The following is a 14,302-nucleotide window of genomic DNA, read 5'->3' as shown; positions in this document are numbered from 1 at the left end:
TGCTTTATTATGATGAATAGTGCTTTATTGCGATGTATAGTGCTTTATTTCATATTGCGATGTATAGTGCTTTATTGCGATGTATAGTGCTTTATTGCATATTGAGCTGTATTGCTTATTATGGTGTGTATTGCGTATTGTTATGCATTACATGTTGTAGTGCATCGTGTACTGTATTACTTATTATAATGCAGTATGTATTGCGGTTTGTGCTACATTGCGTGTTGTACGTACATTGTGTGCGGTATTGCTTATTATACTGTTGTGCCTACTGCTCATTGTGGTGCACTGCAATATGGTGAATGTAGTGCAATGCATATTGTTATGCATCAATGCAGTGTGTGTATTGTATGGTACATTACGTATTGTGGTGTAACACTGATTGTGGTGCATTGTGTATTGTATGCATTAAGTAATTGTACATCATGTTCTGTATTGCTTATTATAATGCCATGTTTACTGCTTATTATGCTGTAGGCCTTATTGTATTGCACTGCAATATGGTGCATTGCTGATTGTGGTGCATTTCGTATTGTTATGCATCATGTATTGTAGTGCATTGCATGTTGTATTGCTGTATTGCTTATTATAATGCAGTGCTTATTCCATATTGTGGTACATTGCATATTGTGCTGTATTGCTTATTGTAATACATTGCATTTCGCAGGCATTTGCAGAGCCTGAGGAATATTTTGCTTTATAATTAAAGACGATGTGACGAGTAGTTAGCTGGAGGAGTTGGGGGGGGGGTGGATGCCGTAGGCATCAGGGGGGCAAAGCACCCCTAGTAATGTTAAAATAAACATAGTTGTTTTTTAGTGTCTTTTCTTTTCCTTAGTTCCAATTTTTAAATATTTTATAGCTGTTTACGACTAATTAACGTGCATAATGTATTTTTTTATACAATAATTTTTCTATTTCTTTTTAGTCTATTTACTATCGAAAAATGCATTAATAAATTGGAGAAATTTTTTACTAAAATTTACAAGGATTTTCTATCACATTTTCAGGAATTTAAAGTCGTTATCCTCCTTTAAATGTTTGAATATTTAAGTCTAATTTCAATGCATAAATTTGTTGGTTTTTAAATCGTTTTTATAACATTGAAAATATCGCGATTGCACATTTCAAATGCCTTGCAGAACATCAGTGGAAATGTCTACCTTGTTTGCACCACTGTTCCACGATCAGATACGAAAATGAAGATATCGTAGTTATGCAAATTATCATAGAGGCTGAAGCAACGTGATTGGCTGTGTGGAAAAAAATAAGAAAAAAATCGTGTAATTGCGGAATAGCGGTGCATTCGCGAAATATGCCCTGCCTCATCATGGAATCTACCGGCCGGAAAAAAATACAACAAAGCTTCGGGTTGTATTCAACGCATCGAGCCCTACATCCACAGGTGTGTCACTGAATGACTCTTTCACCACTTGATGACGTTTCACTGAATGACATCTTGCACCACTGGACCCGGGTCCAGTGGTACAACATGATCTATTCTCAATTTTGCTCAGATTCAGAATGCACAAGTATGCGTTCACAGCGGACATCGAAAAGATGTACTGGAAAATCTTGGTGGACGTAAATCAACAAGACTTGCTGAGAATTCTCTGGAAGGATTCTCCTCAAGGTCCCAACAAAATGTTCCAACTGAGCACCATCACATGACTCCCACTCTGTCCCCAAAGGGGATATAAGCGGTTAAGAAGTCATGCTGGAAAAGCCTTTCAACATCCAGGCCAGGAGAGCCACCACGCGGAGGTCGCAACAGCAGTAATGAACCCCCAGAGCAATCAGAAAAGCCAGCACACACTTTGTTAGCTTTGGCCTCTGGGAAAATGGAAAAAAAAAATAAAAAAAATACACATATTATATTACATATTGCTACAAAAATCTGAAAATTACGTCAGTGGAAAACAATTATCAACATCAATGTTTGTCAGTATGATACGAAGCAAAAGGTAGGATAACCGATAATATTCCAGGCCAGATCAGTTCTGAAGTGCCAAAGTCTGGTAGTCCTACCAAAGCTGAACTGAAGTGCAAAATAAAATTGCTCCAGCTAAGACTGACACGGAGGGACAAAAAATATCAAATCTTACGTCAATGTTATTACGTCAATGTTATTACGTCAATGTGGAATACCCACGCAAACTGTTACATTGTTAAAAGACTTTTGGAGATGTCCCATTCTGACTCCTAGTACATGAGGTGAGGAATAAAAATGTGAAACTGAGTGGGAGACGATACACATAGTTTATGATAGAATTTGCACCTACTTTATATTTTTATATATAATTTATATATTATTTTTTTCCTCATTCATATCATTATTTGCGAAAAAAGTTTACCCTTCCTACCCGTCGATGCTGAGATCATGGATGAACTCCACCGAATGTTACCCAGGTTTCATGAGTGAAGCTTTCTAGTATGTTGAAAATGTTGCAGCACAAGGAAGCACTTTCCTGGATTGTGCTCTAATAATTGACTCTATGTTTATTAGGAAACAAATAACATGGGAAAAAAGCAGGCACAAATACTCTGGGTATGCTGAACGTGCTGGGTTAGTGGATGGCCAAGACACTTCATGATCATCCATTACGAAACTGTTTCCCAAATTTTGCTTATCATTTGATCATTTTTGTCGCACCACAGTCATTTTCTGCACTCAGGGCTAATTAGATTGGGACCTACAATTTATTGCCAATTCTGAACGGCAGCCTTCTTCATACTCATTGAGAGGTTGGGGCGTTAACCTTCTGACATGGTGCTTCCTGCGGTAGCAGTGTTTTTCTGTGGTCGTGTCACAGTATCTGTTGTACCCCTGTGTCAGGAAAATTTTTTGACAAGGACGAACCGGGTATTGAACTTGCGACACTCCCTAAACATCCTTTGGTACTTTAGCCAAGTATCTTATTGATCTGGGCTACCGCGCCCTGCTGTCCCCTTCACTCTGAAACCTGGGTGTTGAGGTTGCTTGAGCTCCCTCTCCCCCAAATCACAAAAAAAAAATGAAAATGATTTTTCTTGGGGATAAGATGATATGAACCCGTGCCAGTGGAATGTTAGAGCGAGTGAATCACTAGAAGAAATAGTTTAGTTTTGCTGCTCTCTAAAGAGGGCGATATCAGTGTGTTTATGGATCAGTGTGGGAGTGTTTATGGATTTGCTACAGAGACTTTTTTGTCCTTTAAGATTTGATTTTTATGACTTACGTGTTCTTCCACGTCAACTCCCCAATTAATGAATACACAATGCCCTGTTTTCTTCATGTTGGCACATCTGTTCTCCCTTGAGCCTTGACTGCATAATTGTGAAATTGCCAAATTAATGCAAAATTTTTTTTGGATAGTCCGAAGTTCCTTTAAATTGTTATGTATCGCCTGCGAAAAAATATCTTTCATTGAAATTTCAAACCCCGCCTGGTCATCTTCCTTAATATGTTGATTACTGTTGAGCTATGTATGTAATATTACAAAGCCTTAATTAGAGGAAAAGGTGTTAGTTTCTGGCACCCCCTTGCAATGTGAGAAAACTTGACAGTTTTAGAGTCATGATGAAAATAAATCCAATGAAAATGTTAAAGAATTTCTAATATGCTGTGAATAATTGCATGTTGGAGAAAAAAAATCCCTTCATATTTAGAGAGTTTGTCTGTATAATTTACAATGAAAAAAAACCTTTGTCTAGTATTTTATTTCATAGCAAACATATAAGTGCTCTTGTGAATTGCGATTTTAATATTCCAAATTATGCTCTGTTGACCTGTTTGTAAATTGTTTATTGAAAAAATTGTATGTGCACATTGTTGTATATATGTTTGAAAAAAAAATACTAAACACTTTTTTCTCTAATTTTTATTTCATTTCTTACATTGACAGTTGTTTTTTCAGCAGTTAATTCACGGAAATATTCACTGCTACGAATTTCGAAGTGATAGCCTTCACCAAAATGCTAAACATAGTTTTCACAAAAAATATTGTAGCATAACATTATTTAGAAAAAACTATTATTTAGAAAAACTACAATGTTTTTCTACAATAGTTCCACTTAAGTTTTTGAAAGTATATTTTTCTTGTACGGAAGAGAGTATTCATTTTTATAAAAAAATTTTAAGATAAAGAATGCATAATTATTGGCCAAAAAGTGAAAAAAAAAGCATTAACACGTACAAGAAATGTTTTGCCTACCTCGCTCTAAAAGGGTAAGATGTGGTCGCGTAGGCGACGGCTCGCACAGTCCTCACTCCACTTTCCTTACAGCTAAGTGGTTTTCCCGAATGATGACGGTAGTCTGATGTCACGACTACGTGAAAGCTCGCATAAAAACTAATTTTCTGCAAAAATCCGGAGAAATTTTAACAAATTTGGAGAGCGGGAGGAAGAATGAAATATCCAGAGTTTTTCCAGCCCAAATCCGGAGAGTTGGCAGATCTGCAATGTGCATCTTGATAAAAGTTGTTCTATCCACACACTCATGCTGTTGAAGTGTCAAAATGATGTGGTTGCACAAAATTGATTATACTGCTGGCCAAATACAGCATAATCTACTTGCACATTTTGCACTACTTGCATTTTTTTTTTCTTTTGCCAAAAGAAATTTCCATTGCTTCAGGAGTATCCATGCAAATTTTCGTCATTCTGACCAGTACTTATTGTATAGTCTTGCAATCAAAATTTTAAATTGTAATCACCCTGTATATAGCTGATTATTTTTCGTAAATTTGGTAGTACTATGCAGTAGAACCTTGATTAACTGGGTTTAATGGTGAAAGTATAAAAAAAAATATTGAATATTAGGCTGGGTGATATACAGTATGCAGGGATGCCAGAAGTCAAAAATGATTGGTTTTGCTCAAAGTATATCAATTATTTCTTTGCACAGGCCATGATATTTACACATATTTTCGGCTGACCATATGTCCTTTTTTGAAGTAGAGCGTCCCGTTTTTTGTTTCGAATCTATTTGATTTCAGCGATGACCCGTTCTTCAACCTACTTTTGCAGTAGCGCTACAATTTTTAAAACAGTAAAATGTAACAAACCTATCCAGAAGGGGGTATAGGGGTACCATGTCTGCCCCAAGACCAGTGCCGCCTTAACGCATGGGGCCCACCCGGGCACCTCAAAAGAAGGCTGGCCTCACAAAAATGAGACCCAGTTAAAATTTTCGAGAATTTGCCAGGTGGAATCTCATAAAAATTATTCGGCCCGGGGGCCCATGACGCTCTAAAGACGGGACGGCCCTGCCCAAGACAACCAAAAATTACAATTATTTTTTTCAATAAATTAAAATATTGAAAGAAAAAATACCTTTATGTGTGCTATATTTTTCAATTTCTGTTAATTTAAAATGTCTCTGGGACAGATGCCTTGTGCCCAGAGCCGTCTTAAGAACATCGTGGGCACCCGGACCAAGTAATTTTTCTGTGGCCCTACCAAACAAATTTTCGAAAATTTTAACCATATCTCATTTTTGTGAGGCTCTTTCTCCTGAGGCCCCCAGGCCGCACCCGGGTAGGCCTATGTCTTAAGACGGCACTGCCTGTGCTCCCCTCATAATATTTACATAAAACTGTGAAATTCTATTATAAACCGATAAAGTGGTGGAAAATGGGTTTAATCATCAATCAATGATGTGGTTTTGATCATCAGTTCTTTAAAACCATGCTATTGCCAATTCCTTTTTTTGAAATCGAATAATTCTATCGTATGTATTTTACAGTTTTTTGGATTGGATTGTTGATGATTTAGTACTTGGATTCGCGTTTCAAGTTCTCCGATAATTTAAATTGACAACCATCACCACAGAGTAAAGTCGCGGAACATTTGAGTATAGTGTTTTAGAAAATTGCGGAAGCTTGCATTGAAAACAGAAAGTGACACAAATACATAAAGCAGGGGTTCTCGAACTTTGTGCCGCGGCACGCTGCAAAGGTTTTTCGAAGAGACTCTTTGTTAAACTGCTCTGTGGGGAGCCGCGGATAAGCGTTGATTAGAGAAAGAGGTGCTGCGGGTGGGAAGAGTTTGAGAGAACTCCTGACATATATATAAGTGTATAAGATGCCCCACACATCCTCCAACGCTGCCTGCACTAGGATCTTTGATGGGCCCCCTGGCCAAGTGATTTTTCTGAGGTCGTATTAGACAAATTGTCGAAAGTTTCAACCAGATCTAATTTTTGTGAGACTCCTCTTCTTTTAGACCCTGAGCTGCGCCTGGGTGGGCCCATTCTTTTTGACGACACTCCTGCCCTTACCTAAGGAGCCGGTGCGTCTCAACAGTTTCAGACACGAAAAATATTTGCCCGATTTTATATATTTGGTGTAATATATAAAGAATCGGCATCCATTATTTCAAAATATACAAGAATGCTGCGAAATATCCATACAAAAAATGCTAAATACACAATTCAATAAATTAACACAAAACCTGGCGAAAATTCAGCACTGAAGGTAATTTTAAACTAATTAAAGAAAAAAAAATCCTGAAACCGATAAAAATTTTGTACTTGATGAATCAAAAATAATTGAAAGAAATAATTCCAACATCAATAAAAATTAAGAAATTACGGGGGGGGGGGGGGGAGATATTTCTGAATTGTTGAAACACTTAAGAATTAATGCAAGAAATAATTTCATAATTCATGAAAGCCTCCAATAGTTTACCGTGAGTGCAGGGGTCAACAAAGCACGGTGCCCAGTGTGACCGCTCCTGTCGCACACTCCTAAGAGCAGCTTTCACTTTCACAGCGGAAATCACTTTTTCTCATTTCTCTTTGACAGCCTCAACCGTTTTCTCCACTGAGGCCAAAGCAAGAATTGGGAACAGGGGGAGGGGGTGAGACTAAGGTGAAGAGGTGCTTGGCTAGTCAGTGAATATCCTGTTGTTTAATATTTTGTTGGCTGGGCTATGCCCTCACACCCCGTAGGCTAGGATTTCTGGCGGGCCCAAGTAGGAGGTGGATTTAAGGACCGGCGCACAACCTGGGCCACGTAAAACCCAAACATTACACTTTTTTCTAATTTAAGGGGTCCAGTATTTACTTTTACCGCATCTGCCAAAAGCAAAACTTTTCACAGGCTCTTCTGTAGTTAATTTATAGCTTGAAAATCCCCCAAAAATTATATTCATTTTTCCAGGCCCGTTCCCATGTCAGCCCTTCCCTTGTGTGGTCAAATGCGCAACTTGGAAATTGGGCGTCGACATCTGCATAACAATTTTACTGAATTTAAAAGTTGAACTTGAAAATTATTGGCAACATTCCCAGTTTAAACGACAGCGGATGGTTTTTCTACAGTTAATTACACAAAAGAAAGCAAAAAAATGTAATTTAAATAAAAGCAAACTTACGTGGGGTAGAATCTAGTTCATCAATATGTCACTATGAAATCCTTTGAACTTTGAAAAAAAACAAACAAATCTTAAGCATTTCATTTTTTTGCTCACATAGGAGCGTTTCACTATTCGACACATGGCCCCCACATCCTGGAGTAGGGCCCCTAGACTGGAATCTTTTGAGGGGCCCCCCGAACAGACTTTCACAGGCCCCTTTATGATGGATTTATAGCGTGAAAAAACAAAAAATAATGAAAATCGTCCCGGGCCCCAGGGCTGGAGCCTTGCCAGCCAACCCCTTGTGGGGGACATGATTCCACAATAGTAGAGCAAATTTGTGATTATTACTATCTGATAAATAGTTCAATCTTACACGAACGGCAAGGAATGGTTCGATTCTGTACATGCTGCTGGTCATCCGACAGAGATGAACGGAAAAAAACTTACACACCATAGGAAGTCCAGCAGTACAATAGAAACTATTTTTTTCCCCTTCATATGGTAGGTATACTGCCTATCTATTCAAGGAACAGCCAGGCTGCACACCAATTGTATGCTATCAGCGGCTCTATTTTCACTGAGTAGTAAAAAAGACCGACAGCTAAAATATTAATTGAACGCATGTTTTGAATGGGTCTGCAAAACAATTTTTTCCTCTCCCTATAGAAATACTTGGTTCCGAGGATTTTTTTTTAAAAGAAGCTATATCCGTTCACAATTCCCATATTTCCTCGCGGGCATCGGTGCCGGCTTTGATTTTGAACAATACAACGCAAATCACATGGGTATATGAATACAAGAAATGTGGGAAGAAAATGACAAGGACATTTGGTTAATGGTGTCCTTTTTTAAGCAAAATTCTGTTTTGTCAACCCTAGGGGATTATGAGCAAGCCAGACGTCTGGAAAAGTGTGCAGACTTCTCAAACATGAATTGATTGGTGACTTATGGACCGAAATAGGGCAGGCATCACCTTTTAAAATTCTGATTCTGGTTCTATGAATTCATAGGTTCTCCATGGGTGAGGAGGGAGTGGTGGCTTTTACCGTTGGTAGTACAGAAAAGTAATGAAAAAAACAAGCAAATTAAAATAAATATAGTGATTTAATTAAAATACTTTTTTTCAATTACTTAAAAAAATTTCCTTCACTTTTCCCTTGTACAACATGATGTATAATTCGTGTATGCGTTTATGTCCAGAAAAGAGATGGACGAGACATTTTTTTCTCAATTTTCATGGTGCATGCAATCAGTGTTTGATCTCGTTTATTGAATCATTTTTTCTTTCATGCACAAGAATCATTGTTGAGATTTGTCTTCTGTAAATATAGAATACTGAAATGATTATTCACATGCCTTCTGGAAGTAGTAGCGGAAGGGTTTCCTGGTGTTTTCGACGATAACTTCATTATCATTGGCGTACGCAAGAGGGGGTGGGGGTTGGGGTTCTAACCCCCCTTGAGCCAAAATTGTAGTGTTATTTTGCAGGAAGAAAACGTAAACCCCTTTTATTAGGATGGTTTTTTTAAAATACATGTTTCTGTGTCTGTGTGTATTTGTTTATTTATACTTATGGTGAGCTTTGAATTTTAATTTTTGGTAATAGCGAATAAACGATTCTGCAGTATGATTTTTTTTTTTTGTGGTATAAACTTCAGGTAACAAAGCTATGTCTCATTATTGCATTTATTATTATTTTTTTGTTTTATTTTCTCAGTGACTTTTTTTTTGTTTTTTTTAACTACGTTGATGAGACTATTGATTGATGTTTTTATCTCTTTACACGGCATAATAGCAATAAGCTTCCTTATGATTTTAAGCAGTAAATGTTGAATTAATGAAATTAATTCAACATTAAAATTAATGAAAAGTAATGGGTATAGTACATAGTTTCCCAACCATTTTTGTCCCACCGCCCCCTTCTTCAGAAATTTTTTTCTCCCATCGCTCCCAACGCAATCTAACCCATGGGATCTTATGTTACACCCGTAGCTTCTACCCCCCCCCCCCGGAACATTCCATCACCCCCAAGGGGGCGTTAACACCCACGTTGGGAATCACTGGTATAGTGCATGGGCGGAGATACAGGGGGCATGCCCCCCCCCCCAGCGTTAAAGGTAGAGTCGCTATATATATAATCTAATGTATATATTTACATAGGAATTGACATCATTATTAGCGTGCCCCCCCCCAGACTTCCAAGTCTATCTCCGCCTATGGTATAGAGCAGCTTTTTCGAAGTGTGCGTCGCTGTTTCTAGAGGCATCGCCAACCTTTATGCGAGGTGTCACGGCGAGCTTGAGATATTCATTTGTGCACCTATTTATGCTTTGAAGAAGTTACGGGAAAAGTTTATATGGGAAAATATCTATTAATCTATCTTGAAGAGCCCCTGGCGAATCATGAATTAGTATTGGTATAGTGGTATAGGGAAAAGTGTTCCACTTTTCCCTATACCAATGGTTCACAAACTTTTATCGACCACTGCTCCCTTGCCTAATTCACGATTCACCAGATCACGATCCAGAGAGGGATTAACTTTACAAAATATTTGGGCTTGTCAATGCTAAAATAAGAAGGTGAGATATCTTGTCAGTGCCACTCAAAGGGTTTAGATTCAACTGAAATCAGCGATGAAGCGTACTCTCTCAAGTCTATTGCTGTGACTGCCGTTGTGGTATTCAGATTCTATGATGCTCATTTTATTCTCATGCTTAATTGATATACAGGGTGTATTGGACGTGAAATGACTAGCAAACAAAAGGAGCTATTTACAGCTATGCAACTCACAAGGAAAGGGTGTTTTTCAAAAATTTTAATTTTAAAAAAAAAGCTCTTTCAGTGCAATATTTGAGCTATGTTCAAATAGTGATTGGTATGATTGGTATGGTTCTAGCAACACGAGCAAATATGTTCCAGCGTCCCTGACAGTATGAGATGTGCTACTACTTATGGGAAAGAAAATGAAAATGTCTGTGGGGTAATGTAACTATTAGTACACTGGTCTTTGCCCTTTAAGAACAGCTGGTGTCTTTATTGGATTATAGGACCACCTGCCCCTAGCATGATGGTGTCACTACTATTGCTGCTTCTTTGTGAAGGAAAAAAAAAATAAAAACCCTGTGAGGTAATACACCACTGCATTTAGATGTGATGCAATCCTTATTAATGAATTTGCTAAAGATAGAGCATTAGAATTTAGCCAAAGGTTAGAAAATGTGGTACGAATAAGACATGATTTTGGCTTCTGTATATAACTTTAAATAACTAAGATACTTCATATAAAAAAAAAATATATATATATATATATATATATATATTCAAGACACTTTTTGGAAAAAACCACCTATATAATCTAAAAATATGCCATCTGAATGTACCCCAAGAATATACAATGTGGTAAGAATGAAGAATTTCGGCTAGTAATGAACCAATATGATATTTTCCAAGGAAAAAATTACATTTAGGCCACTTTTATTTGATTTTTTGAAAAAAAAAAAACCATTTGGTTAAAACCAACGTGGTTTAAACCAAACAACCCTGCTTTGGGACTCTGTTGGAACTCCACTGAGGACTACTTCTCATTCAAGGTGTGGCGCTGCGATCGTCACGAGAAAGCGCACGCTTCCGTGGAGGAAGAAAAGAAATTATTGGTTCTTCTTCCCGCGCTCGACAAGGTTGTAACGCCTCTGTGTGAATATATTTTTCTTTCTTTTGCTGTCAATAATTAGTTCGTGCAATCCGCACTGGAGGGGGGTACTGTGGCGCTGCGATCGTGACGAGAAAGCTTGCGCTTCTGTGGAGGAAGAAAAGAAATTATTGGTTCTTCTTCCCGCGCTCGACAAGGTTGTAACACCTCTGTAAGAATAAATTTCTCTTTATCTATTTTGTTGTTTTGTGAAGCAACAAAGCAACAAAGGTAACCCCTAAATCTTCTCAGTACACAAAACGAGCTATATCATCTAAAATTGCTACTATATTTGACCCTCTTGGTCTTATTGGCATCATCATTGCTAAGGGGAAAATATTCATGCAAAAACTATGGCTACTTAAACTTGATTGAAATGAGCATTTGCCTTACCCCCACGATAGAGAGTGGCATAAATTGATTTCGGAGTTGCTCGAAATAGACCCCTTTAGAATTTCCAGATTGGTTGGCATAAATATAGTTACAGTTGAGTTACATGGGTTCGCAGATGCATCTCAAGTTGCTTATGGAGCAGCTGGTTGCATCAGATGCATTTCTCGTTTAGGTGACATAACCTTCAGACTGTTTGTTGTGTAGCAAGTCTAAAGTTGCAGTCCTGAAATCACTTACAATACCAAGATTAGAGCTATGCACAGCACTGCTATTGTCTAAATTGATTCATAAATCTACAGTAGCATTACAAACTTCCTTCGGAAGAGTCAAGTTGTGGTCAGATTCCACTATTGCTTTGGCCTGGATCGGCACTTCAGCACACCAGCTGAAGACCTTCATTGCGAATCGAGTATCGAGCATACAGGAGCTGACCAAGGAATATCAATGAGGTCATGTCTCTTCGTCCCAGAAGCCTGCAGATCTTGTATCTCGAGGCGCAAACCCTAAAGAATTGCTTGACAATTCGCTGTGGTGGAATGGACCTGAATTTGATGCAACACATTGATGTTCCTCTCCATGATTGCGAAGACAGTATTACAGATGCTTCGTACATGAAAGAACTAAAACCGATTACAGGCACCACACTGACCATTGTCAAATAGGAAAAATTGTTAAATTATGTCCTGAATCTGTCAAATAACTATTGCAAGCTTATGAGAATTATTGGATATATTCTCAGATTTGTACATAATTGCAGAAACAATAGTTCTCATCGAAGCGGGCTCATTACAAGTAATAAATATGAAGAAGCAAAGACTATTGTTGCATTGGATTCAGGTTAAGGAGTTATCGCACGAAATCAATTGTTTGAAAAATAGTAAATCCCTTCACCTCAAGGGGTTTTGAAAACCCTTAATCCGTTTATTGATGACAAAAACCTTCTTCGTGTCGGAGGACGGCTCCTCAATTCTCCATTAGATTTCAATCAAACACATAAAATCATTCTTTCAGCGAAGAATAAGTTAACTGTTCTAATTTTTGAATTTTTCCATAAGTACCATCACATCGGGCCGCAGACATTGTTGTACTATGTGAAACAAAGATTTTGGCCAATTAATGGAAGGAATTTGGCCCGAAAGGTCATTCAAAATTGTGTTGTGTGTGTGAAACAGAAACCAGTGATAGTAGAGCAATTGATGGGAAACCCTCCACCGGAAAGGGTTAACATGAGCTCACCATTCACCAACACCGGCGTAGATTTCTGTGGCCCTTTCTTTGTTAAGTGTAAGTTTCAGAGAAAAGGTGCTCTTCATAAGGTTTATGTGGTAATATTTGTGTGCATGGCCACCAAGGCTATTCATATTGAGATGGTTTGTGATCTAACATCAGAAGCATTTGTATCACCTTTAGAGATTTTTTGCCCGACGTGGCAAATGCAAAACTATTTTCAGACAATGCTACAAATTTTGTCAGCACCCAACGGGAATTAACAAGACTTCACGACCTGGTGAAGCACCCAGACAACACATTGAAAATTTTCTCGTCTCAGATGGAATACGTTAGAGATTCCTCCCACCCAGGGCCTCACATTTCAGTGGGTTATGGGAGAATGGAGTAAAATTATTCAAGCATCATTTGAGGAGGGCAGTGAACAACTCTCATTTCACCTATGAGGAATTCATGATAGTTATTACTGAAATTGAAGGTATCCTCAACTCTCGTCCCCTCACCCTAATTCAATGGATATAAATGAATTTGAAGCTTTGACTAATGGGCATTTCCTGATTGGGCGCCCCAGAACTTGAGCTTCTCTATGTTCTCGAGACTAGACTTTCTAGGTGGCAAAGAGTGCAAAGGGTAACACATTTGGTCTGGAAAAGGTGGAGTTCTGATTACCTAAGTCATTTCCAGCAATGAAACAAGTGGCAATTTGTGAAGGACAATATCAAGCCAGGAATGATGGTCATCCTGAAGGAAGACAACCTTCCCAAGTGCAATTGGTTCCTTGGGAGGATACTAGATATAAGTCCTGGACACGATGACTGCACCAATTACTAGACAGTACCAATTGAAATTACTCGTGTTTATATTGCAAGCATTTATTTAGTCTTTTGTTGTACTTCATATTGATAGTCGCTAGAATGTTTAATATGATATTTATATGCGTGATAATGATCATTCATCATAATATATGATAATTAATAATGATAAATTAATATATGATATATAATAATCAATGTATGTTGTATAGCTTAAGTTTAGAGTAATGTGTGTACATAATTTGAATAATATGTTGAAATAATGCAATATTTCAAGGCTGGGCGGGATGTTAGAGCCCGTATGTAGGCAATCATGTATAACAAGTTGCAGAATGGCAACAGTATGTTTTTCGAATGTCAGTTCAGTTGTTATAGTGATGTTGTTATTACATGTCTCGGCTGATGTTCATTAAAGTTTTTGTTATGTTTTCGTTCATAATCAATGGAGCATTGTATCACTAAACAATGCGAATTTATATGACTCAATCCTCTGTCTTTGGTGAGAACTAGTAAGCTATTGGAAATAAAACATGCAGTCCACGAATAGACACCAGTTTGTTTGTTTTTTCCAATTATGTCGTGAAAAAAATCTTTTTTTTAAATATTTATCTCTAAAATTTGCGATCCTTAAAGAAATTTGATTGCTCAGAGAAAAGGTAAATTTATTCCAGGAGTTCAGTGAAAACATTTTCAGTAGTTTAAGGATATTATTTTATTTTTTTAGATATGTTAAAAGTTCTAGCGCAAAAATGATTTAATGTGAAGCAACATTGCTATTCAGCTTACACGAGAGTCAGCGAGACCACAGAAACAAGATGTCATCAAGGCATCTTGAAATATTA

General features: G+C 37.7%; 1 protein-coding gene across 12 annotated transcripts in view; it reads right to left on the bottom strand.

Moving 5' to 3' along the window:
- The window catches only part of LOC149086538 (S1 RNA-binding domain-containing protein 1), a 542,948-nt gene that overhangs the window by 72,982 nt on the left and 455,664 nt on the right, over nucleotides 1-14,302 (bottom strand). The gene's annotated exons all lie outside the window — the stretch shown is intronic.

The sequence above is a fragment of the Pholcus phalangioides genome, unplaced genomic scaffold (assembly GCF_987345545.1).
Source record: "Pholcus phalangioides strain wild (caught in Gottingen) unplaced genomic scaffold, Ppha-v1.0 ptg000004l_1, whole genome shotgun sequence".
Lineage (NCBI taxonomy): Eukaryota > Metazoa > Arthropoda > Arachnida > Araneae > Pholcidae > Pholcus > Pholcus phalangioides.
The sequence above is the reverse complement of the archived record's forward strand: the minus strand, read 5'-3'. Positions and strand labels throughout refer to the sequence as shown.